Source organism: Thermobia domestica, chromosome 15, assembly GCF_964235325.1.
Source record: "Thermobia domestica chromosome 15, izTheDome1.hap1.1, whole genome shotgun sequence".
In the NCBI taxonomy this organism is placed as follows: Eukaryota; Metazoa; Arthropoda; class Insecta; order Zygentoma; family Lepismatidae; genus Thermobia; species Thermobia domestica.
Window position 1 is genome coordinate 172,474,741 of NC_137468.1, and position 26,914 is coordinate 172,501,654.

The following is a 26,914-nucleotide window of genomic DNA, read 5'->3' on the forward strand; positions in this document are numbered from 1 at the left end:
ATGATAGGTCATAGCTATTTCGCTTTAGAGTTATCTGCACTATTAAAAAATACAAAGCATTAGAAGTGCAAAGTAGTTGACGTACCTCACATCATCTTGAACTTGTTTAATCACGAATAGGTACTCATGCTAACGTACGGGATACTTTTTCAGATCATAAGCTTGGTGCTTTCTTGTTCTGCCTAATAACCTTCCAGCACTTCGTAACACATTTTTTAAAATCTAATTTTATCTTTAGGCTGAAAAGGAATTCCTGTTCTGCCTGATTCCCTTTCTGCCTCATCTTCGCAAAAAGGGATGTTTAGATTTAAGGAAAATTCAATACTAATTGTTTTCCCGCAATTCCAGTTGCTTTCAGGACCTCTTGGTTTTCTTATCATTTCAGCTTCTCTTAAATTAAATTAGCAATCATATGACGCCATTATTTTACTACGAGTATATCTACGCGGTATCTGTTGGCCGCCTACAAATTCACCGACGAGATCTTATCCTTCTGGTTGACAGCTTGCAGCTAACTGAACAGTAACATAATTAAAAGCATATAACTGCCGCTGCGAAAACGTAGATTGATTCTTTCTCATGACATGAAAAATTCTTAAAACTAACAATAGGAAAACATGCATTTTTTTAAAGTGACTTTTGATATTAAGGCAGGGATGCAAATAACTTCTCGCCCACTCGCCTGGGGCGAGTGGTTCATCGGTGCGGACGAGTATTTATCATAACGAAGATAAGTAAATGATTTCTATTGTGAGATGTTGGCTAGTAGCTTATTTTTTGGGCGAGTAAAATTTCGTTGCTTATTTGCATCCCTTTATTCAGATCAACATTTTCTGTTACAAAAGTATAAATATTAATAATAATAGTAAAATAAATATATAAATTGGAACAATATGATCTCTAACACATTAGGTTGCATATTATGTAAACAGTTACAGACAATCATGCTTTTACTGCATGATTAATGTATCGATTTCTGTCCTTAGTCTAAATAACAATTATTACTATAGGCACAGTAATGTGATGTATATAAAAACTCTTCAGTTGTGTGGAATTTCAGTGTTATAATATTTAGTATTTTGCCATCGAGATATAACATACTTCCTATGGTAAAAGAATTATCAAAGTTTGATAAGTAGTTTCGGAGATTACCTCGAGTAAACACTGTTTGTTCCATGAAATCAAGTAGGTCTAATGTCTAAAGGAATATGAAACAAATCAGTAAGTTTTATTTTATTTTATTATTAGTTTGCTATTTCTTTAACGGTGATGTAAATAAACATACTCATCGTTATTAGCCTACACCAAACCATCCTGGACAAATCCCTCTAGAACAATGATCGGCAAAAGTTTATTCTGCCAAATTTTATAAGCGACTCAAGGGTGAAACACTTGTTAACGAAAATAATGCTGTGTATACACTGCCTTGTTTCTGACAAAATATAAAGTGCTTTGCAATCTTTAGACACTTTTCCTGTTGTTTTTGTCACCCTTGGTTGTATAGGGAGGCCTCGAACAAATAAAGAAGAGGTAATATTACAGTCAAGGGGCGCTATAAATATATTAGGTATTTCTTTTGTTACCTAACCATAACAGCCTAGGGCCGTCTTTAGTAGAATAAATATTTCATTCACGAAGAAGGAAAGAATACTGTAAATATATTTCTTATCCATTTTGTCTGCCCTGCTTGTCAGAAATTATATACTTTCTGTTGGGAGGGTGCTGAAAAGAGAGGGGTGAAATAAAACGTCATGCCCCCTCACACATTTTAAATTTTGTTACGTGGTTGCCCAAATTATTACTTAAGAAAGAACTTTAAACTAAGATGTCTAAAGTTACTACATTATGTGAGGGTGGCATATTCAGGAAGCATTATCATTCTACAATAGGTTGTTTTTACGTAGAATATCAGTTACTTCAGTTCTCCTCCTTCGGGCTACTTACCTCATGTGGTAAATTCAAAACAATTTCAATTTAAGACAAATACATTGTAAAACTTTTCCGTAATTAAATATATACTAAACATTTAATAGGGAAATCTGTTATCAAAGTGTCCAAAAAAAAAAGGAATAGAAGAATCTAGTGAGAAACATTGTGAAACTTTATAAAATTCTCCAAATTAGAATTAACATTTACTGGAAAACATTTGTTATGCACCACTGAGCATGTAGTGAGCAGCGAGCAAAGGGGAAATAATTACGAAACTGTTTGCAAAGAAAAATTGGAGACACTAATCAAGTGCGACAACGACATTTTCTCTTTTTTTGGTATCGTCAAGAGTTTTACATCTATGTTACAATTTGATTCTTTCCCACATAAAAAGAATAAATAAAATAACCATAGTAATAAAGATGACAACGGCACTTCTATGGGGTTCGAACTCACTACCCTCGGAATACAGACTCGTTGCTTTAACTAACTGAGCTATTTGCTCTCTTACGTGAATTGAACCTGTTCTACAGTAAAGACGATTTTTCATTACGATCGTGCTAAGAAGTCGTCTTTTTCCATAGGTAATTTTCACTATTTGCTCTATCTATACGTTAATACTTAGCATAGATTCATATATTTGGAGTTCGCTGATAATGCATATAATAAGACATATTAGAAATATTTCGTTAAAATTTTCGTTTGTAGACCTAATCCACGTTTCTCTCAATGACATAGATGTCGCTGCTTCGTGTTGAACTGCAGAATTTCCTCGCATTCTTGAAAATTTCCCACTTTAGCAGAGTTTGTAATTCTCGAGATTTCTGTCGATTTAATGTTTTTTGCTTCTAATTTATTTATTTTAAGCTAATATCTAACACAAATATCAAAATTGGGTTTGTTATTAACCTGTCCTGCTGGGGAAGCCTTCCAAAATTTCGAACATATAAAGAAAACGGAGATATTTTCAAAAAAACTTCAGAATAAAGAGATGCGTCATTTATTTTGCTCACAGTTGTACAACATTCTTACAGAATTTGGAGTACCGAAAAAGCTAAATTTATTAAGAGTTTAAATGAATCCCAGAGTAAAGTATGAGTAGCAAAATACGAGCTTCCACGTCGAGGTTGGCCTGAGATAAGGATATGAGTTATCGCCGTTATTATTCAGCTTTGTTCCGGAGTACGCTATAAAAAAAATCAAAGATAGGAACCAGGACCTAGAGTTGAATGGTATTCATCAGGTTATGGTGTATGCTAATGATGTAAATCTGATAGAACAATGAAAAGAAATGCAGAGGCCTTATTAAACGCTTGCAGGGACATGAGTAAATACAGACAAACCTAAATACAAGGAAGTTCACAAGGATCGTATTAAGGCAATTTTGAATTCGTTAAAGTATCAATTAATACTTTCGACACAGTGGATACTTTCAAATATCTTGGATCAGTATTACCAGAATAACATCATACCCACGAAGAAATTAAATGTCGAATGAAATCAGGAAATTCTTGTTATTACCCATTTCAAAATATTTTGTCGTCGCGAATTCTGTCAAAGAATTTAAAGCTTAAAATATATAAATGATAATCATGCCTATTATGCTTTATGGTTGTGAAATATGGTCGTTTACGTTGAGGGAAGAATGCAGACTCAAATTATTTGAGAATAAAATTCTGAGACGAATATTTGGATCGAAGAGGAATGGGAATGGGGATGGCGGAAACTTCATAAGAAGGAACTACATAATTCCTACGGTTTACCAAACATCGTTAGAGTCATCAAGTCTAGGAGGCTCAGGTGGGCAGGCCATGAAACCAGAATAGAAGAAAGTAGGAACGCTTTCAAAGTTTTAACTGGAAATCCAATCGGGAAAGGTACATTAGAAAATCCTAGGCCCAGATGGGAGGACAATATTAAGATGGATCTAGCAGAAATAGGAATACAGAGTAGAAACTGAATTGAATTGGATGAGGACAGAAAACAATGGAGAACTTTTGTGGCCATAGTTGAAGTCCGGGATTCAACCCCGCAATTGACCATTTTGACAAAAGTTTTTCTTAATTCCATCTGTGAATGTAGAGATATTGCGTGTACTGTGAGTCCTGGCCGACTTCCTTACTAATCGTTTTTAAATCTTTGTTATTACTAATTACCAGCAGTGATGGATTTGCGAAGAGGGATAGAGTGGGAATTTCTTCCGGATTGAAGCCTCTATCCCGAAATTATGGAATTTCTAAAACAAACTAAATATTAATTTTGCCTTTACTCATAAACTTCAAGCTGTCCTCAAATAAAAAATTAGGAATTTTTAGAAAAAAACTGAGCATTAATAAGAAAACCCCTCCCAAAATAATTTTCTAATCCGCCACTGATTATCAGTATAAAATGGTCTTCAAGGTTGTATCTGGAAGATTATAGCTGAATAAACAAACAAAACGAAATAATTATTATGCCTGTACTCATAAACTTAAGCTCCTCTTAAATAAAAGTTAGTATTTTTTTTAAAAAAAAACAAACATTATTCAGAAGAACACCTCCCAATTATTAATCTAAACCCGATACTGATTATTTCTATCAAATGGTATTCAAGGTTGTGTCCGGGAAGATTATGGTTAAATCATTGCACAGCTACAGTATAAAGGAAATGTGGAAATACGCTCTGAGAGATATATTGAAAAACATAAGCTTAATTATGTGCTAGAAGCTAGAGTACTAAGTCCTAAGAAGTGAAACACGAATAGCTAAAAAGTAATGATCTAGAGAAGAAAAAATATCGATAACTCAGAAGTTAAAATAGTTAAATAGCTTCCAAATTGCCCTCAAATACTACGTACTTTATGTTTACTTTAATTCATAAACCATGTGCTCCATCCATCATGATGGTGAATTCCAGAGCTAAATATGGTATTTCGGTCATTTAATCTTATTTATCTTTAGAGTATACTATACGAAGGCTATTTAAACAGAAAAAATCATAAAAATGAAAAAAGCCAAAATTTCCAAATTTCTAATTTTTTTTTCAAGAAAGGTACCTTTTTATGTGCACAAAACTATCGATTCCAAAAACCCGGCATTTTTGCATCTCTAGATAACATTATATGGTAAAATATGAAACTAAATCAGTTTCAGAACTTAGCTAAACATGTAGCCAAGAATATTTCGAGAAAGATAAACACAATGAAAACAATGAACACTATGATCACATTCTATGCTGGAAGGGGTCACATGAGCATAAAGGGGAATCCAAACCGCTTCTCGGTTTACATCCGAGAGAAATTGTCTTCCACTAGAACTCGGAACTGGGACTAATTGATCAAAATGTGATACGCCTGCCGACTTCTCACAAAGGACGCCTGATAAAAATACTTTGTTCTGATCTTTACATACTTGTTAATATAATTGTCAAGTGTCATTTCAGAAGGACAGAAAGATAAACAATAGCACACGTGAAACATTATACAGAGTTGCACGTGGACAATTTCAAAGTATAGCAGAGTACAAAAGATCTAATTTAGTCCAGGTTAGTTCACTACAACTTATATGAGTCCAAGCTAAAGAAATGCAACGACTTAATTTCCAGATCAGTGATAAAAGTGAATTGGTCCACTTTGGCTCTGACACATTTATACATAAATAGATACCACAGATCCTTATAATTTCAAGAAATTCCTCTCAAGGGGTTTGTATTCCTCTCCCCAAAAAAAAGGTCGGCATTTCGATGTACTTTATCAATAGTAAACATTATTACAACGATACAATATTTAACAAATGGTTCCTTTTCATCATATATAAATTAGTACTTATCTACCTTTGCTAACGTTTTACATTGGGGGACCAGCTTTTGCACTTACTTTTTCCGATATTCTATTCCGATGCGGTTATTTTATGGTTTAAGACGTTAAATTACGTTACCAGCATAAAATTCAGCCAGCATTGGAGAAAGGACGTTAGTGAGTGAAGCCGGGTTAGAGTCCCGCATGGAACGTTGTTTTCTATCTTCGTTACCAACAAATCACTTTCTTTTCTCACATCACTTCCACTTAACTTTACGGTTTGTACAAATCCCCTAATACCCTTTTAAAAAATTGTGTTCGATACTTTCTCAACTACTTGAATACCACCATTAACTCATTTCTTCCGTAAGTCATCCTATTTTTTGCTAATTTTGGCCTCTTAATACTAAGCTATTACCTCACTTTTTAGTGCAAATGGAAATTCAACCTAAAAAATCGTGTTATTAGCTATGTAATGCACAGTCAAATAATTTTAAATTTTTTAACCTTCAAATTCTTGAAAACCTAGAAGTAAATCCTAATATATTTGTTTCGTCTCGGTGCATAAAAGTCCGCCTCGGTCTCGCCTCGGTATATAAAGGTCCGTCTCTGTCTCGGTACCATCCCTAGCTTGAAAAAGCTGGTTTAAAAAAAAAAAACGAAAAATGTTTGTAAAAGTGTGTGTTCGTAATAGAGATGGGTAGTTGGAATATCGTCGGTGGGAAGGAATTTAAAAAATGGGAATATTTCCGGGTTTTTTCCCCTGGCCTATAAATTTCCGGTCAGGAATTTATTTCCATTTGTTTGCTTTATCTTCAAAATTATAAGAACCATATGACTAATTACTTTATTTTAATATATTAGGATTTATTTCTAGGTTTTCAAGAATTTGAAGGTTAAAAAATTAAAAATTCTTTGACTGTACATTATATAGCTAATAACACGATTTTTTACGTTCAATTTCCATTTGCACTAAAAAGTAAAGTAATTGTTTAGAATTAGGGGGCCAAAACTAGCAGAAAGTAGAATGATTTACGGAAGAAATGAGTTGATAGTGGTATTCAAGTAGTCAAGAAAGTACATTAGACATTTTTTTTAGGGCACTGGATGATTTGTACAAAAAGTAAAGGTAAGTGGAAGTGATGTGAAAAAAGGAAATCAATTGTTACTAACGAAGATAGAAAACAACGTTCCATGCGGGGCTCTAACCCGCCTTCACTCGCTAACGCTCGCTCTAAAATGTTGTCTGAATTTAATGGTGATAACGTAATTTAACGTATTAAACCATAAAATAACCACATCAGAATAGAATATCGCAAAAACAGTAGGTGCAAAAGCTGGCCTTCAATGCTAAACATTAGCCAAAAGTACCAAAGTACTAATTTACAAATGATGAAAAGGAACCATGTGGTAATGTAGAATTATGTAGAACTAGAGATAAAGTACTATTAATAAACTCTGAACCACACGCCGGTAATATACGCCGGTCTGTCTCCTCTCTCTGACTTGAATTTCTGAAGAGGTACTCGGACATCTCTTACTTGTTAATTAACGCATGAAATATCGAGAAATGGGCAGAAACAAAGTTCATGTGTGGCAATGTTACATGCAAAGTTGTAAAGATAAGAAAGTAACTTGCAAATATTGTGAACATACATATTTGCGTAAATGTTGACAAAATTGTTTATAACATTTCAACATTTAATATGTTTATAATATCAGTAGTAGAGTCAAGTTTAGAAAAGCCACTTACATTTAAATTTTAACTTTTTAGTGGTTTTTAAATATGTGGATTTACTATACCATTGTTGAAACATATTTACTTTCATAGAAGATATTGTAAATAAATATCCATTTAAGCGCAGTCTCTAAATATAATACAATATTAATAAAATAACATAACATCTTTCAGAATATTGTAATATCCTATGTGATGTCGTAAACAAACAGTTCCACGCTTCAATGTTTACAAACAACACCACATGGTTCGGCAAGAGGATCTTCCACCAGAGGGACCTGTAATCACATGCAGACGACGGCTTCTGGCCCCTCCCATGGAGCAGAAGACGACATCGGAGCAACAGCGCCACCGCCACCCAAAAGGACCCTATAAATTGGATGGACGAAGGCAACTCGGGACCAGTTCTCTGGTGACCCTCCTCTAGTCTGCTACGGGACTCTTGGAGTAACCTAACCCCAGGCCTCTAGTCTGCTACGGGACTACGCCTATCTCCTGGCTTAGCCTGCTACGGGGCTCTGTCTGGGAATCGCAACCTCAGCCGCTTAGCCTGCTACGGGGCTCTGTTGGCAACTTAACCTGCCTCTGCTTGCTACGGAGCATTGGTTCCTTAACTCCACTCCTCTTAGCCTGCTACGGGGCTCTGTTGGAAATCCTGTCTGCGACCACTCGGTCAAAAGACTACCTTTTACTCACCCTTTTAAATAGAGACCAAATTGTATAGTATTTTGTACAAATACTCATATAGTGGATTTTTATAATAAAACTGGTAGTGGGAGTCGATTCCGGACACTCTTTTTATTATCTGCTCTACCTCTTCCTTATATGAGACGAATTTACACAAAGTTTTACATGGTAGAGGCTTGACCGACTCAGAATAAGCTCTGAATACTCCCCTACCGGACAGTATTTTTATTAACCGGAAGTGGACTTTTTTTCTTTGGAAGGTATGTGAATTTTAAAGTGTTAGTGCTTTTAGTGAAGTGAATTTTGTTTATGCCTCAAACTAGAACTGGTAAAAACACTTTTCCAGAAAACATTTTTAACATGGAGCAAAATTCGCGCCCTTCTTTTAATATACCACACCTCACTAAGTATTCGGGACACGTTACGGAGGACCCCGATAGATTTTTTATGCTTTTTGACCATCTTGCATTATTGCATTCGTGGAATGAACAGAAAAAGAAAGAACTACTACCTATGTACTTACAAGATGTAGCACTTGATTTAGTCCTACAGTTAAAGGCCCAGAATCAGTTAGACGCGCTTAATTATGAACAATTAAAAGACAAATTAGCTGCACTGAGTAGACCAAGATTACCGGCATATCGAGCGGAATTCGAAATTTTTCAAGTCCAACAAGGTGAAAACGAGCCAGTAGATGCTTATTTTCTCAGAAAATTAAGGGTCATTAGACAAGTTCTGCCTCAGGCCACCGAGGAGCAGAAAATAAATTATTTATCCTTAGGTTTAAAGAAAACTTTTTTGCAAAAGATAGCGTTAGAATCATTTACAACTGTTCACGCTTTACAAACGCATTTACACAATCTTGAGAAAGCTAATGACCTAATGAAGAAACGTGATTACGTGGAATTACAACAGGCATTTTATTCACTCTGCGATCAGAGTACACCAGTCAGCAGTTTGCATTCATCAGCAATCGCTGGCGCTTCCTTCCCTGTGCATCAACAACAACTGACCTATCCAATATGTAACCCAACACCTAGTTGGAATCAATACCAGCAACTAGCTCCAGTTTTTCCTACACCTTCAGCACCACAGCTACAGGGTGCATCACAAAATCAGATAATTCCAAATCCTTCCCCCCAAGTTGCTAACCCGAATCCCCCTCCCGAACCCCCCGCGCCTAGCACATCTAGTAATTCCAGTGCAAACAATTCATTAGATTTCACTAAATTAGCAAATCAAATGGCTGAACTATCTCTTCTTGTAGCTCAAAATGCCATTAAGAACTCACAATTTAGGAGAGGTGGCCGTAACAATTATAGGTCGAAAAGTACAAATAACGGAAATCAAAATCGGCAGAGAAATGGAAATAAGAACAATTCTAAAAATAATAATAAAGATAATAATAGTAATCCTAGGCCAGAAACAGTTACAGTATGCGATACGTGCTATAAGAAAGGTCATTCTTCCAGTACATGTTATAAGAACAATCAGCAGGGAAACGCCTAGGGGGGCCCCAGGACAAACCCTCTCAAGAACATGTTCTGAGGGCCGAGAATGATTCAAAAAGTGAACAACAAAGATTGGCAAATACATCACTTTATGCAGTAGCTCCGTTATCAGATAGAAGGGAGAACATTAAATCAGGAACATAAATTATTAATTAATGGAACAATTAATAAAGAAAAATATCCTGTAATCATAGACACTGGCAGTTCATTGAGTCTTTGGCCTAAAAATTGGCTTCCACCAAACACAAAATTGATTCCTTTTAGCACTAATCTACGAGGAATTGAGAATTCTGTCGTAAATTTACGCTATATAGCTTTGATTACATTCAGAATTGGCTCAACAACATTTTCTCATTATTTCAGAATTTTAGAACATGGAGATTTTTTGCCTTTATTCGGTGAAGACATTCTAAATCGATTACAGACCAAAATTGACTTAAAGAATAACATGTTGTCAGTATACAAGAAACCACGGCCTCCGCAGTATCCAATTGAAATTGATACTCAGGAAAAATTATCTGCTAACGCTATGCATGCAATAAAACAGCACAAGTTGGCTGATGTTTTTACAACACGAAAGGTTACCATACCAGCCAGGTAACATTTCTTTTTACCAATTAATATCAAGAATCGGCAAAAGAATAATAAATACTTTTTTATCTCTCCATTAGAAAATTTGCTGGACAAATACGGACTACAAACGTTGCCTACTAAAGTACCTAAGAATAATTTGACTTTATTGATATCAAATCCTACTAGTAGACCGGTAACGTTAGTAAAGAGCACCCCAATTGCGTATATTGAAGACAATGTTCAAGAAGTAGATTTACAGGGAGATTACCAAAAAGATGGACAAAATGACGAAACATTTTATAGAACGGAACAAGAAATTCAGAATAGGCTGGAAGAGACCAAGTCACTTTTTGATATTAAATTATTTGACATCAAGCCAAGTTTAACGAGTCAGCAAAAGAAAGCTGTGCATGATCTACTTTTTAGATACAGGGATGTCTTTTCTTATACACCAACTGACATTGGCTACTTTCGTGGCTATGTACATAAAATAAGGATACATAAAGGAGCCTCTTTTCATCAGAGATCACCTCCCATTCCATTGGCAGTAAGACCCCAAATTGACTTACAAATTAAACAACTTTTAGATGCCAATATTATTAAAGAAACTAGTGACAGTTCCTTTTCATCGCCACTTCTCAAAGTGAAGAAGCCAAATACTTCAGAGTTCCGCTTAGTTCTCAACCTCCAAGCTTGCAATAGGTTCTCACACTACTTAAGTATACCATTTCAAAATACGGAGGATATTCTACACGTTTTAAGAGGAAAAAGCTCAATATCCACAATTGACATAAAAACCTCGTATTTTTAGCTATTATTGCATCCCAAAAGTCAAAAATACATGACTTTTGAGCTCAATCATACTAGGAAGGCATATAAGTTTCAACGTTGCGTAATGGGACACACTTCGTCCGCCGCTGCCCTAAGTATAGCTGTACGAATGCTTTTAGAGGGACTACCACCGCGCATAACAGCCTTTGCGGATGACCTCGTTATAGGAAGCAAAAATTGGAAACAACAATTGTCAGACTTGGAATTGCTCTTTAAAAGGTTAAGGAAACACGATTTTAGAGCAAACCCGAACAAGACCCATCTATTATACTCGGAATTAGAAGTTTTAGGATTCACAGTTAATGGAAAGGAGATTAAAATATCACCTAAAATTTCCAATAAAATACGCAATTTTAAGAAACCAACCTCTAAACGCACCTTGAAGAGTTTCCTCGGACTATGCTCTTATTTGAGGGCACATATTAAAGATTTCACGGAAAAAGTGGAACCATTTCAAATTCTTTTAGACAAAAATTCAAAATTTAAATGGACAACAGAGCATGATGATCTATTTGAAAAACTTAAAACGGATATTATACAAGCTCCATCTTTATTTCATTTTGATCCATCATTGGAAATCCGAGCATATTCAGATGCTTCGTCAACCTCCGCAGGCGGCATATTGGCTTGTTATGATACTAAAACCAATCAGGAACGTGTTGTTTCCTATTGTAGTCGACGTTTTACTAAAACTGAAAGAAAGGCCTCCACATGGCAAAAAGAACTATATGCACCCATATATGTTCTTCGAAAATTTCGTTATTTCTTACTGAATAGAAAATTTAAATTATTTATAGACGCTAAATGTTTGACTTCACTCACTACCCAACCGGACAAAGTCGGAAAATTTAGTCGTTATAAAATATTTTTGGCAGATTACAATTTTGAAATACAGCACATTAAAAGTCAACAGCATCCTGCAGACATTTTTAGCCGCTTAGAAGACAAACAAGATATACAAAAGGACGAGAATCAAGAAGTTGATAACTTCTCCGACACAGAAGATGCTAAAGTTTTTGCTTCACATTCTTTAGAGCACACTTTTCAAATTGACCAGTCCATTATGTTACCTAATTTAGCAGATGAACAAAGGAAGGACCCTTCATTTTCGGATATCATTACTGTATTGGAAAATAAAGAACCTAGCAAATTATCTACACTCCGTGCGGCGAAATATTTTTCTCTTAAAAATGGATTATTATATAGGACTCAGAAACACCCTCAATTAGGACTGCTGTATTTACTTTGCGTACCAAAATCTTTACTAGGCAAATGGTTCGAGGCTATTCATAACAACCCAATGGCACCACACTTTGGTTACACCAAGACATACCAGTCGGCGCTTAGGAAATACTATTTTCCTAACATGAAAGCTTACATAGCCAATAGAATAAAGACATGCAATCTTTGTCAAAAACTAAAGAAGTTACCAGCTAAACCAGCGGGCCAATTGCTGCATCACCCATCTAAACCCATTGCCACTGCTTGGCAGTACGATTCAATTGGGCGAGTGCCGGTCGGGGATGGAAAATTCAAACACATACTAGTTGCTATAGAAATGTCCACGTGATACTGTGTCACCAGAGTTGTAGACAACATCACAGCAGAAGAAATTGAACAATTTCTCATATATGACATTATTCTTAAGTACGGAGCTTTTTCATACCTGTATTTGGATAGACACCCTGTACATAACGCTAAGAGACTGCAAAACTTAGCAAAATTCTACAATTTCGAATTTAAATTTTGTCCAGCGTATGACCACAAAAATCTGGGTGTAGTGGAAACATTCCACAGAATAATACAGAACGCTCTTAAATTTTTTGTACAGGAGAATCAAAATCAATGGCCAAAACTAATTCCATAAATAACATTCGCAATTAATACATTTGTGCAGGCCGGAACTAAATATTCATCTTTTTTCCTCATGTATGGATACGAACCTAAGACCATCTCTGATATTGCATTAGCGTCAACTCCAACATTATGTGTCAACAAAGAACATTTGAATAAGATACGAGGGATCGTTCAGGATAATTTAATCGCAAGTTATAATAAACAGAAAAAATATTTTGACAGCAGACATCAACAAACTAATTTTGATAAGGGACAGAAAGTACTTGTATTCTTTCCCAATCGTCAAGTTGGGATACCAGAATCATTTTCATCCAAATATGTAGGACCTCTAGAAATTATCGAAAGAGTTAATCCTAATCTTTATAAGATCAAATTTCCAAATTCATATCGTCAAACAATACAGGAGATTTCAGTGGACCGGATCAAGCCATTTCATGAATACAGAGATCATATAGAACAAGAATAAATAACTTCATTTTATTTTCTACACGAGCGAAAAAAAAATGCAGTACTCACCACTAAGAAGAAAGAAAATACAGAGACGCGAGTTCAGCAGATAAAACACTCTTCATAACGACACAAACATTCATTTCCTTTTTGTTTTATAAAAAGCTGATTCGTTTATTTTACGGCTGAAGAAAAGAATGCTGACATCTCCATTTTTGCATTTAAAAGGCAACTGACCTTTACAAGAACAATCAACTTATAATCATACAACTTCTTCATTCTTTGAGCTAAATGGTGCCACCAACATAGAATATAAATATTCTACAGGACGTTCCAAAAGTTATGACCACTTCTACATTATACAGGATGATCAGGAATTCAGGACCACCATTATTATCGTCATTGACATTTAAAATTGGATTATTTTATTGAAATACATATCTTTCACGCACATATTTTAGAAATTTTACACCTTATACAGGGTGACCAAGAAATCTCTCCGTTCGAATCAGAACTTTCCAATATAAATTATCTTTATATCTCAGTGTCAATAGTAGCTTTTTATTACTCCTAGCTCTTATAATTTTACATAGATTATATATCCGTCTTCGCTCGTTACCAAAAATATCCAAAACGCCTCGCTTAGAAATATCTCCTCCAATTCCGATGGACACATTTAATACCAATATTTTAACTATGGAGCAACTGACATTACAGGCTCCAACACCATTCACTATAGGTGAACTAATATATGTGTATTAAGCCAAAGCTTAAAACAGCCCTACCTCGAGGGAAATGAAGTGACATATTAAAATGCACCGATCCTGCCTGTGATTAGGGACTAACTGTTTAGTGCTTTCTTCCGCTACCTTATTACTGCTCCGAAAAGTGATTTTTTTGTGTGTTGCAAGTGTTATTAATGTTTTAGTGCTTTTTTTGTGTGTGTGATACCTCAGTGTTGCCAACCCTCATATAAAGAAAAATAACCCTTCGGCTTATTTTTTAAACAAGCCAGGGGGGTGTAATATCCTATGTGATGTCGTAAACAAACAGTTCCACGCTTCAATGTTTACAAACAACACCACATGGTTCGGCAAGAGGATCTTCCACCAGAGGGACCTGTAATCACATGCAGACGACGGCTTCTGGCCCCTCCCATGGAGCAGAAGACGACATCGGAGCAACAGCGCCACCGCCACCCAAAAGGACCCTATAAATTGGATGGACGAAGGCAACTCGGGACCAGTTCTCTGGTGACCCTCCTCTAGTCTGCTACGGGACTCTTGGAGTAACCTAACCCCAGGCCTCTAGTCTGCTACGGGACTACGCCTATCTCCTGGCTTAGCCTGCTACGGGGCTCTGTCTGGGAATCGCAACCTCAGCCGCTTAGCCTGCTACGGGGCTCTGTTGGCAACTTAACCTGCCTCTGCTTGCTACGGAGCATTGGTTCCTTAACTCCACTCCTCTTAGCCTGCTACGGGGCTCTGTTGGAAATCCTGTCTGCGACCACTCGGTCAAAAGACTACCTTTTACTCACCCTTTTAAATAGAGACCAAATTGTATAGTATTTTGTACAAATACTCATATAGTGGATTTTTATAATAAAACTGGTAGTGGGAGTCGATTCCGGACACTCTTTTTATTATCTGCTCTACCTCTTCCTTATATGAGACGAATTTACACAAAGTTTTACAATATATATTTTAAAGATTTCGCTGGGGACAACAGTAATAACATACTGTGACATAAAACGAATTTTTCTTTGAAATCATAATATAGTAATAGAATGCAATATTCCTTGTGATTGTACATGTTCCCGAAAAATTCCGTTTTGGGAATCTTCCCGGGAACTTATCCATCACTAGTTCGTGAAATCTTCATAAAGAGACACTTAGAATTATTACCTTTCACTCCCGTATATGGTTCGTAGTATAATCAGAAGAAAATTCCCCATTCATTACTCAAAGAGATTAATCTACAGAAGTAACTTGTTTTTATATATATTTAAGTTTATGAATGTCTCTTTTGTGATTTTTTAATAATTTGTTATTATTGTTAAGCAGTAGCAATAAAAAAATGCTAAGTATTGTATCGTTTTAGTAATGTTTACTATTGATAAAGTACATCGAAATGCCGACCTTTCTTTGGGGGAGGAATGCAAACCCCTCGGGAGGAATTTCTTGAAATCATAAGTATCTTTGGTATCTATTTTGTATCTATATATGTATAAATGTGTCAGAGCCAAAGTGGACTCAATTCACTTTTATCACTGATATGCAAATTTAGTCGTTGTATTTCTTTAACTTGGACTGATATAAGTCGTAGTGAACTAACTTAGACTAAATTAGTTCTTCTCTACTCTGCTATACTTTGAAATTGTCCACGTGCAACTCTGTATAATGTTTCACGAGTGCTATTGTTTATCTTTTTGTCCTTCTGAAATGACACGTGACAATTAACAAGTATGTAAAGATCAGAACAAAGTATTTTTATCAGGCGTCATTTGTGAGAAGTCGGCAGGCGTGCCACATTTTGACTAATTAGTCCCAGTTCCGAGTTCTAGTGGAAGACAATTTCTCTCGGATATAACCCGAGAAGCGGTTTGGATTCCGCTTTAGGCCCATGTGACCCCTTCCAGCATAACCCGGTTGTTGCACAATAGCACCAAAGCGAAACAAACTCATTCTGTCCATATGTGATAAATACCTAGAGTAAATTCCAAAAACTCTGGTTTAAACAAACAAACAAAAAAGGATTTAAACCAAACAAATTAGGTTTCTTTTGTTGTTTTTCAATAAAGCAATGCAAGCAATGAAAGCATTTCAGAAAGTTACCTATAAAATATTTAGGAACGTACAAATACATATTCAACACGTAAGATATGTAAGTCTACGCTATATACATTTTTTTGTGCTATCAACGTTTACCTATAGGCCTATATTTACTTTCGGTGACTCGTTTTATCCTATCCGACGCAACCCTTTGCTTCCAGTTGGACCATCATCATGCATCCTTCTCTAAGTTACATAGCAATATTTTTCTTTTACCGGCCATCTAGCACCTTTCGTTTGTACAATAATCCTTGTATCGTGTACGTGCTCTAAGCACCTAAAGTGAACTTGTATGGAGAAATGGAAATCCATACCCTAGAAATGACTGCTGAAAATAGAAAACGACTACTTCCTTAAAAAGAAATGAGTATGAAATGAATTTTTGTATGGACCTGTACAATTACTGAACACCCATTGTTGGTTAAAATTCTTTTTTATCTTGTATTTTGTTAATGTCTTTCGAAGCCATCCGGAAAAGAGAGGCTAGACCCATTCGAGCTACATCCATTGGGATAAATTTCATTCTCCCGATTTTTTCTTTGCAAAAGCCTCTATATAAATAAAACACTATCGTGGAGCACCTATATAGTAAATATATACAGAAATTGGTGAGAAATGTGTAATCAATAATAAAGTCATCAAGATATGGAGTGATATCAATAAAAATAAGTAACTACTTCTGAGGAGTCCTGCTCGAGAATCGGAGTAATTACACAAGCAGTAATCTCCTCCCTCAATTTCGTATCAATAAAATAAGCCATACTCACATTTAGTCTGCTCCAGATTTATGAACGTTTACTTGCGCTTCCTCTGCACGTAGCACTGAGCCGTTATCAATAAAACAATGGTTACTCATTCCTGTTATCTGTTGGGTGGTCTTTCATTGTGGGTAAAGTGCATTTGTGGATATTATAAAAGAGTTTCCAGTGGTACTTTCAAAGTAACAGTTATTAGAAAGTAAGCGATGGGAAAGCCGAAGCTTTGAAGGCAATTACAGTGAAATGCAAAGAAATATCAATTACATCTATGACTGAGAAACAAATCCAAGTAGAATCTTTAATACTCGAGCGAGAATAAAAAATAAAATAAAAAAAGGGGGGAAACAAGAAAGTTCGAATTCAGCAATATCAAGATTAACACGACAAGCGCATATCACGTGTTGTCCAAGGTCTTTGTAGATTGTTTGGCTTTAAGAACGAAATCAGACACTTAGCCCCTTTGTTTCCTTTTTTAGAAAAAAGTCCAGCCAGTCACATCATAAAGAACATCCACCCGATTGCGTTTTCCACACCATACGTGTTCCCTTTCGTCATGGCATAAAAAAATACATTCTCATGTATACACCCTTCCTATCAACGTTGAGTTGAATTGATTTTGAGTTTAACGTTCTTTTCAGTACCGAGGCTATATACGACGGGACCCACTGATTAACGTGGAATTCGAATCACATGACCCTCCGCCGGGAATCGAACGCGGGTCTCATACCAAAGGCATGCACGCTAACCGCTTAGTCACGAAGGAGCTCTTCCTATTATCGTATTCGTCTCCAAAATACTAGGTTTCTTTATTGCCACGTGTGTATAGTCAAGTGCTTTGATAGCACCAGGAAATGTATATTGTTCTTGCCACTCTGCTTTTGCTGTTTGCATATTGCACTTCCGGAAACAATCAATTTTCAGATTTCGCAATAATCGCATCCATTACACTTGTAGTAGTCATAGACACAGTACTTTGAGCCATGCCAGAATCCCCTGACATTCCGACCTGGAATCGCGGATCACTCACGTAACGCAAGAGAACCCGCATATTTTCCTCATTACTTAGTACACCGCCCCAAATTTAGGTTGATTCTCCTAAAAAAAATGTTGTGCTAACTACTCTACATTTTCTTTCATGAACCTATTATGTTTTGGCAACATTTCTATGCAGTTTATAAATTTTTCTACGTAGCAAAACAATCATATGCTCTGCCATATTTAACACGGAGTCACGCATTTAGCTTGATCCATAAATTTGGAGAAGTTACTAGCATCACAGAAGAACCTTTGATTTTTATTGATATCTAACGCGGAGTAGTTACTCCGCTCGAGAATAGAGGTGTGGTTACTTCAAAAGGGCGGTGCTTATCCGAGATCAGCCGAGACGAGTAGTGCTCAGTTCTCTTTTTGGTCAATGTTCCGTTAAGGGGGTCCAGTGTCTTTGACAACACTTCTTTCTATTGATTTTCGTTTGATTACATAATATAACGTTATATTAGGTTAGGTTAGGTCAGGTTAGGTTAGGTTAGCTTAAGGGGGTGCAGTGTACTTTTGGACCCCCTTAACGGAACATGGACCCTCTTTTTATTGATACCAATGCGAGTAACTATACAAAATTGGGAATGATGAGTAACTTCTCCGTTTTATTGATATCACCCATGAACTACTTAAGATTTGTATGGATGTTATCGATATTATTATTATTATTTGGTATACGCCACAGCTGGTCTATATGTCCCATTCCTTTTCCTAATTGAAGATTATTAATTTACATCTCCCATACCTAAATATTTATCATGAAGTATTGCTTAATCTATAAACTTTCCGAACCATATTATCAATCTGAGCCAATTACTTTATGAAAAATTGAACATTACCTTTCTTGCTGAAATGAATTTGAACTTTTTGCTGTTAATTGTTGGGAGTTCTTAGAGTACGATGCGCAATTCTCTTGAACCACTACTTTTCTTAGCGTTTCTATATTACTTTCAAATGCAGGATGATCTTGTAGTGCAGATTCTGATTTAACCATACCAACGTTTAGTTTCGCATCGAAAGAAAACATAGCTGCATCCTTCTCCATTGTTTGCTCTCCTTCCGTTGTAGATAATATTAATTCTGTTAGCTCAAGCCGAAATATCAACAATTCTTTTATTTGGAGTACGTCAACTTATCCACACAGTAGACTACATAAACACATTACATTCTTATATGGGCCATTCCATCGTCACGGGCAGGACATTTACACTACATTTTTGATGCTTTAAAGTTGTATATTTCTAAAAATATAACATAAATTCTGCTAATTGTATCATGCATGAGCAGTACAGACTTAGGAGTATATGTAACTGATGTTTTCAGTATTTTTTTCTGTTTAGAGTAGAAAATATTAATTCCTAAACGTCTGTCATGGGCGGGGACAAAAAACAGAACTGACTTTCGACACACCAAGTGAATGTTACAAAACTCTGTGAATTCTTAGCTCAAAATGTTTTTATTTAAACGGAAATGTATAAATGATGAAATTTTTTACCAAACTTCACTTAAGAGAAATTTGCAAAATATTTATATTAATAAAAAAACTCAACTTTACTGTGTCACGGGTGGGACACGTGGTTGTCACGGGCAGGACACCGTGTGAATCAACACACAAAATCTCAATAAAAATGATTTGAAAACTGAAATAAAATCGAAAATAAGTCAATTTCTGCTGTTCTGTTATATCATTGTACACAAACAATTCTATTTACTTTACTTGGGGCTCGCTCTTATCACATAAAATAAAAATATATAGTACACTTATTTCTAACCACCTACACTTTAGGAATTGGTTTTATTTGCCCATTTACACCCTCCTTGTAGGGAACTTCGTACAAAACACTGTCTAATAGTATATAAAATAGGTGCTGGTATTCAGTGCCCGTGCCGTGGAAAATCAGCGCCCGGGGCGAGAGTATACGACGGCGCCCCCATAAATATGAGTGAGGTCGACAGACCAGCAGCAAAGCGTCACATGGCTGGCGCCATGCGTAAGAAATTTTTTTAAAAATAAACCCTGTTTTTCCTTGATTTTGAGCACTATTTAATACTTTTTCCTTCCATTTTTATATATCTTTTATTTTTTTTCCTGAATTTTGCGCCCCCATACTTTGACCCCCGGGGCCGACGCCCCGCTCGCACCTTTTCCCCAACGCCACGGCACTGTTGGTATCACAGGTATTATTTGATTGAAATTCATGTAAGACACTTCAACAGTCTTGAAAATTTTACCGCAATCGCTTACGGTCTTCATACGAATTTCCTTGACTTGTTCGTCCTCTTCCACTGGGCTATGTGCGATAGTTGCACGTATTCTGTCCACTAGAGAAAAATTCCATCAACAAAAATGTTCCTTGTGTTATATCTTCAACAGCTTGCCTAACATAAGCCTTGTTAACATGCAAACCTATGTCGTCGCTCAGGATAGCTTCATGTCTTTCGGAATCATCATTTTCAGAATCTGAATAAAAGTCTGTTAGGAATTTAAAATTTGTACACGGTTGAAGCTCTGATTTAAAACTTCGACGAACTACTCAATTTTCGTTATCAAATTGCAGAAAAAATGTGTTTTGATTGGAGACATTCAATTGATAAGAGCATTTTCCCGCCTTTTATTCAAAACATCGTTTTTTTTTTTTCATTTTAATTTCTGCTGATGATAGTAGTAAACAGATATATTTTCAAAGGAAGAGCTTAAAGCTGCTACGAAATCAACAGCACAATCTACAATTACTTTCTTTTGTTTCACAAAGTTCTATACTGGCCTTCTTGCACGTACTCCAATCCCATCCATTTCTCCCTTGAAATGAACAAAAAGGTGACGCTAATGATAATATTTATATGACACTTATTTTACTTTAAAACATCATACTGACAGTAATAGATAATCCTCTATTTAAGTAAATAATGTTCATGCTTAGAAAACTTTATTTTAGTACACATGGAATCATTTTCTATCATGAATAACCAATGTACACAAACTTTCTCACCAATGACATGCCCACTGTCACGGGCAGGACATGTTTTCAAATTGAAATAAATCGAAATATATTATTAGCATTAGTCCAAAATTTGATAAATGTGAAGTACACATGCAAATTGTTACTTCTACTAAGTATGAACCACATTCTCAAATTTAGTAGTTCAGTACAATAACTTTTGGTAGTTTTCTGTCACGGGCAGAACACTCAAGTTGACGTTTATATCTTTAATGATATTATAAACATTTTTTATCCTGTAAACACTTTTTCAACTCCAGCTTGTAGCAAAGAGAAGCATCTTGAATAGCTCGAAGTTACTTCAGCCAAACATGCACAAATTACCGTAAAATGTTGCCGATAACAAGAATAAAAAATTCCTCGCAGCTGACATGTTACAAATTCACAACTTGGATTTAAAATTTTACGTGAATTCTAAGTATAAATAAGTTTTTCTTTGTGGAAAAGTAAATTTCGTTCTATTTACTTCATATATATGTAAAAATGCATTGGTTTTGACAGTTTTCGAAAATTTGGGTTCAGGCTTACTTTCGCGTGGAATGGCCCATATCGGGTATAGTCCATTCATTCTTAATCTGTACAAGAACCACATATTCATAATATTATCATTAATAAGATCCGTTAACACACATATTTATACTTATTTGTTATAGTACTTACAACAACCTCAAAATATCGTCATACCAACCATCAATTATTATTATGTCATATATCTCTATGTTTGCAAATATTCTTTCTTTTTCTTTCTTTAACCCAGAAGTAGGGGTTAGGTTTTATTTAGGCAGCTTCGAACTGTATTCCCTATTACACTTTGTTGGTTTGTTTTATATAAATTATGTATTCTGTTTTAATAGTCCCAGCTTCAAAACAGCTAGTGTCACATTTATAAAACACTTTGTGCCAAATTGTACCATTCCAACATTTCTCCCCGCTTTACAAAATTAAGCTTATATCTTGCCCCTCTTCCTACATAAAAAAAAAATCCAATCTAAGAATATGTTTTTTTTTTAAAAGTGTATCCCCAAATATCAGGCGGTTTCTTATTTCTCGATGATCTTCGGAGAGTTTGCTGTACTACATTATCCCGGGTTAATAATGGCTGAACTAAGGGTGAAGAGTAGTGTCCCCATGGAGCTTGAGGTATCTGACAAGTAAACCTTACGTTTGGGTGAATCGAGTTGCTGACTGAGACACATATGAGAAAGTAGTACTAAATGTGGTCAGTATTTCAGTGAAGTTGTAGGTGCGAAGCTCCAGGGGTTTAGGAGATACAGCTACCAGAACATCACATGGAAGTACAGAATAGTCTTCATACAGTTGGAGGTAAAAGCCCTGTAAGACCTCTTGTAACGACAAAAGGTGAATAACAAATATATGGGTACATATTAGGACTAGGGGGAAGTCATATAGTAAGGGTATACCTGACGGCGGCCATCTTGAAATCCGCCATTTTGAATTAAGGTTAAGTTTTTAAAATAGGAATAGGGTCATGTGATACATGATTTAAGGCTCAAATTTAATCAGAAGAACAATGGTGACGTTAATTTTGATTTACGCGCAATTGGTAAAAAGTTACAGGGAAATTAAATATTGTTGCAGCATATGTATTAGTCCTTTACCCCACCTTGTAAATTTTGTGTTAATGATAATAATTAAATAAAAAGCAGGTGGATAAATATTAGGTCTATGGTAAGAGATGCCTTGATGGCGGCCATATTCAAATCCGCCATTTTGAATCAGACAAAAGTTTTAAAGAAAACGCATCCTTGTGGGCTGATCTCTTCTACAATTTTCTTTGGATGTTTTTCATTTTCTAGGACTCCGTCACAAAAATCCAATTTAACTTGATGCGCATGGTACATACGAGTAATCCCATAAATTCCTTGTTGTCAGTCATCAGTTCGTATGTCTACCCTTTCCCCTCGAGTGGATCTTCTTGAGGTAAGTCATAATCAATCTCTTCTTTGCACATCAATTCCAACTTAACAGACGCCAGGCCAGCACGTCCGTCAAGCTGGCCCGCACAAATTTCATATTCAAATTAAAACAATACCAAAAATTTGTACCCAATATGTACCAATTTGTACCACTAAAATTAAAATTTGTACCCCGCACAATTTATTTTTCTTTTCAATTCGAACAAAAACGGTACCAAAAATTTGTACCCAATATGTACCAATTTGTACCACCAAAATTAGAATTTGTACCCCCACCAATTTTGACAAATTTGAATTTTTCTCTTCAGTGTTTATACATGTAGTTTTAAAAAAAAGCATTATTTATTCTTTTTTGTCAATTACTTGTTTAATTTTCCCATCCTGGATTTAATTCCCCATCCGTCTTGAGGAATAATTGTACGGAACTGAGGTTCATTGTGAGATTTTACAATCTGAATATAATTCGTCTATAGTGTAATCTTTAGTTTAGTCTTCCATTGTTAGTTTAGAGATAAGGTTAAAGCTTTTGATTGCTTCTATACATCACATGACTTAGCAAGTGCGTCCTTCATCCTCCTCCCTCTTTTTTTTTTTTTTTTTTTTTAGAAAAGTCTTTTTTTTTTTTTTTTTTTTTTAGAAAAATCTTGTATCCCGTTCTTATTTCTGTTTAGAGGAATCGAAATAGATCAACCAAGAATTCATCATGCAATCAAAACGAGGCAAACCACCCTCTATTGAGAACCTTTATATCGAAGAGGAAATCATACGTATTCTCTTAATTAATAAAAACACCAAGTTACTTACGAAAAGAGTTGTGTTTTGAAAACTCGCATCGTGAATTGTTTCTGTCAACTTAAAAGCCATTTAAATAAAAATGCGAAAGGTCTCTGAATTAGCATAAGCAAGTCGAAAGAGGGGGCGAACCAGTTATATGGATCGTGCTGGCGTCGCAGGTCGGATAACCAACGTCGAGGGCAGTTTCCAGTACAATGGGAAGGAGTTGGAGTGAAGAGAAGATAACGTTGGCCTCTGAGCATACTCTCTGTTAGCTTTTCAATTCTGGGGGAGATGCATGGAGTTCACTAAATTTCATATTACTGTGTTCGTTATCTTTTTTGGTATTTTACCTAAAAATTTGGGGGGACGCGTTTCCCATCACCCCCGCTAACAACTCCCATTATCTAAGTCTTATCATCATGGTGAAGTTGCAGGAGGGAAGTTGACTGACGTAGTTTAACACTATAGAATTGAGAGTTGGAAAAAATTCCATTTAGTATAATATATCACAAAAAATATATATATACAGTATATATATATATATATATATATATAACCGATCAACAGGCCTGACGAAATGGTTTCGAGGGCCGGATTTTGTCAGCTCTGATATGTTTTTAGGGGCTGACATGTTTTCCAGACATGTTTTTAGTGGCTAGTGCCTCCCGGAGCTCTGTGAGTGCCTCCGGAGGAGACCAGAATAATACGTCTATAACAGTGGTGCCCACCCCCCCTTATGTCCATGACGCACCCCCCAACTGTCTATCCGTAGGTGTTCTTCCATGAAAAAAATATTCTTTTCGATTAATTTTACCCCCCCATCAAACATATTTATATAGATTTTTACCCCCCCCCCCCAAATATTTCAATGACGCAGTTTGCGTCATAGCCCCCCCTTGTGGGCACCCCTGTCTATAATATAATAATAAATAGAACAGTACCATTTGAAAATAATAAGTGCTCCTCCGAATACCGTTGAGCCTCCCCCGGAACATTATTTTCTGAAATAAACACTGTTCAGTGTCTGTTAGTATGTCCGAATGTTCTTACATAGACTGGTGTCTGTAATACTAATAATTATGTATTCTGTGCATAACTTCACATGTTCTATTGAACGTATCATTTAACTTGGGAAAATAACTAAGTTAAAAATAATAATATTGCTCTAATATAAAGCCAATCAGGAAAAAGGAAAGAAAATACATCTACCACGTCTAAACTACTAAACAGATTGATTAAAGAATGGAAACAATACAAATCTCTGGGTGTAGACGAAATTCCTTCCGCGTTAATTTTAGCTGGGTGGGGGGGGGATTGTGAAACGAATTACAGAAACTAATTTTCCTCACCTGGAAAAAGGTAGGAATTGCCACAAGATTAGAAGGGATCAATCATCGAAAAAATGAAATGAACTCTTTAGCTTAAAGTTCCACGTTTATGCAAGCTAAGTGCTAAAGGAGACGGATGAAATTGTAAGTGAACGATGGAAGAAATGGTGGAATGAGAAACAGGAAAAAACGAGAGAATCCCGAGAAAATCCACGGATACGATTTCGTCCACCACGAATCAATCATTGTTCCGATTCACAAGAAAAGCGGCAAGATCGACTGTAATGATTATCAAGGCCAGTGGCGTATTTATGATTTTGTTTCGGGTGGACTTTTCGAACTATACTTTCGGTACTGTTCACTACCTCCTGGTTTGCCCAAGATAAGGTATAGTTTTAAAAATTACATAAATTCAAATTTCTCGAAATGGGTGGAGGAACAAATTCTACTTTTCGTGGTACAAATTGGTACATGTTGGATACAAATTTTTGGTACAGTTTTCATTCGAATTGGAAAGAAAAATGTGTTGAACAGGGCAGATTGACGTCAAGCTGGCCCGCCATGATAAAATTCATATTGTCGAAATCAGTAGGGATACAAATTCTAATTTTGGTGGTACAAATTGTTACATATTGGCAGGGACGTACGGAAGGGGGGGGACACGGGGGTCCGGACCCCCCCCCCCGAAATTTCGACTTTTTAAAAATTTAGCCTAATTTTAGGGGCAAGTTTAGCAATTTTAATATAAAATAGCTTCATATTTAGTTTGAACCCCCCCGAAATAAATTCCTGGGTACGCTACTGCATATTGGGTACAAATTTTTCGCACCATTTTTGTTCGAATTGGAAAGAAAAATAAATTGACGTAAAATAAATTTGACGTCAAGCTGGCCCGCCATCAGAAATTCAATTTTTTCGAAATTGGTGGGGGTACAAATTGGTACATATTGGGTACAAATTTTTGGTACTGTTTTAGTTTGAATATGAAATTTGTGCGGGCCAGCTTGACGGACGTCAGGCCAGCCATTATGACTTTAAATTTAATACTAATTTGACCCTGTTCTTATACTTCCCTTATATTTTATGCTGCCAGTGTTAATGAAATAATTTACAAGACCGTTCACAGAAGCAACTTTATACTTCCAATCAAACAAACGATCAGGTTTCAAAAACGTACTGTATATAATTGATTTTTGAAAACAATAGTTCTTCTTCTTCCTCTCCAGTTTAATGCTTCAGGTAACAAAGACAGTTGGGTAGTTATTAAAGATATTAATCGTATAAGAAATTAATAAAAGCGTATTACATTACAGAGAGTTTTTACGAATAGAATAGATAAGTGTAGGATGACAGGTTTTTACCAACTCCCACGAAGTGACACGAATCAGAATTAGTGATGGGTAAATTCCCGGAAAGATATTTTTCGGGAATATTCCCGGAAAGATTCCCAGAATGGGAATTTATCCGTGAATTTATGTACAATCAGAAAGAAAATTGCATTCTATTACTATATTATGATTTCAAAGTTGAATTTCTGAACAGTACTATGTTACTTTATTAACACATTATTATATTTACAAAGCACGCATAAATGCATATTTATTTACAATTTGTTCTATCAATTAAATATGTGTGAAAAAATTATATAGTAACAGTTTAAATTTATATGTAAGTGGATTTGCTCAACTTGACTCTATTACTGATATTATAAACACATTAAATTTATAAATGTTATAAACCAATTACATTGGGTAAATGCTAGAAGATACATGTCTCACCAATTTATCAACATTTGTGCATACATATTTACGTTCACAAAATTTGCAAGATACTTCCTTATCCTTATATTTTAGCACGTACCATTGCCATACACGACCTTTCATTCTACCTATATCTC

At 35.7% G+C, this 26,914-nt stretch overlaps 1 protein-coding gene across 1 annotated transcript in view; it reads right to left on the reverse strand.

The window, feature by feature from the left end:
- The window catches only part of LOC145671364 (uncharacterized), a 75,797-nt gene extending 56,619 nt beyond the window's left edge, over positions 1-19,178 (reverse strand). The window contains exon 1 of the mRNA XM_081740427.1: positions 18,816-19,178. The gene's annotated coding sequence lies outside the window, so the exon portion shown is untranslated. The remainder of the gene's footprint in view (positions 1-18,815) is intronic.
- Positions 19,179-26,914: the final 7,736 nt, after the last annotated feature.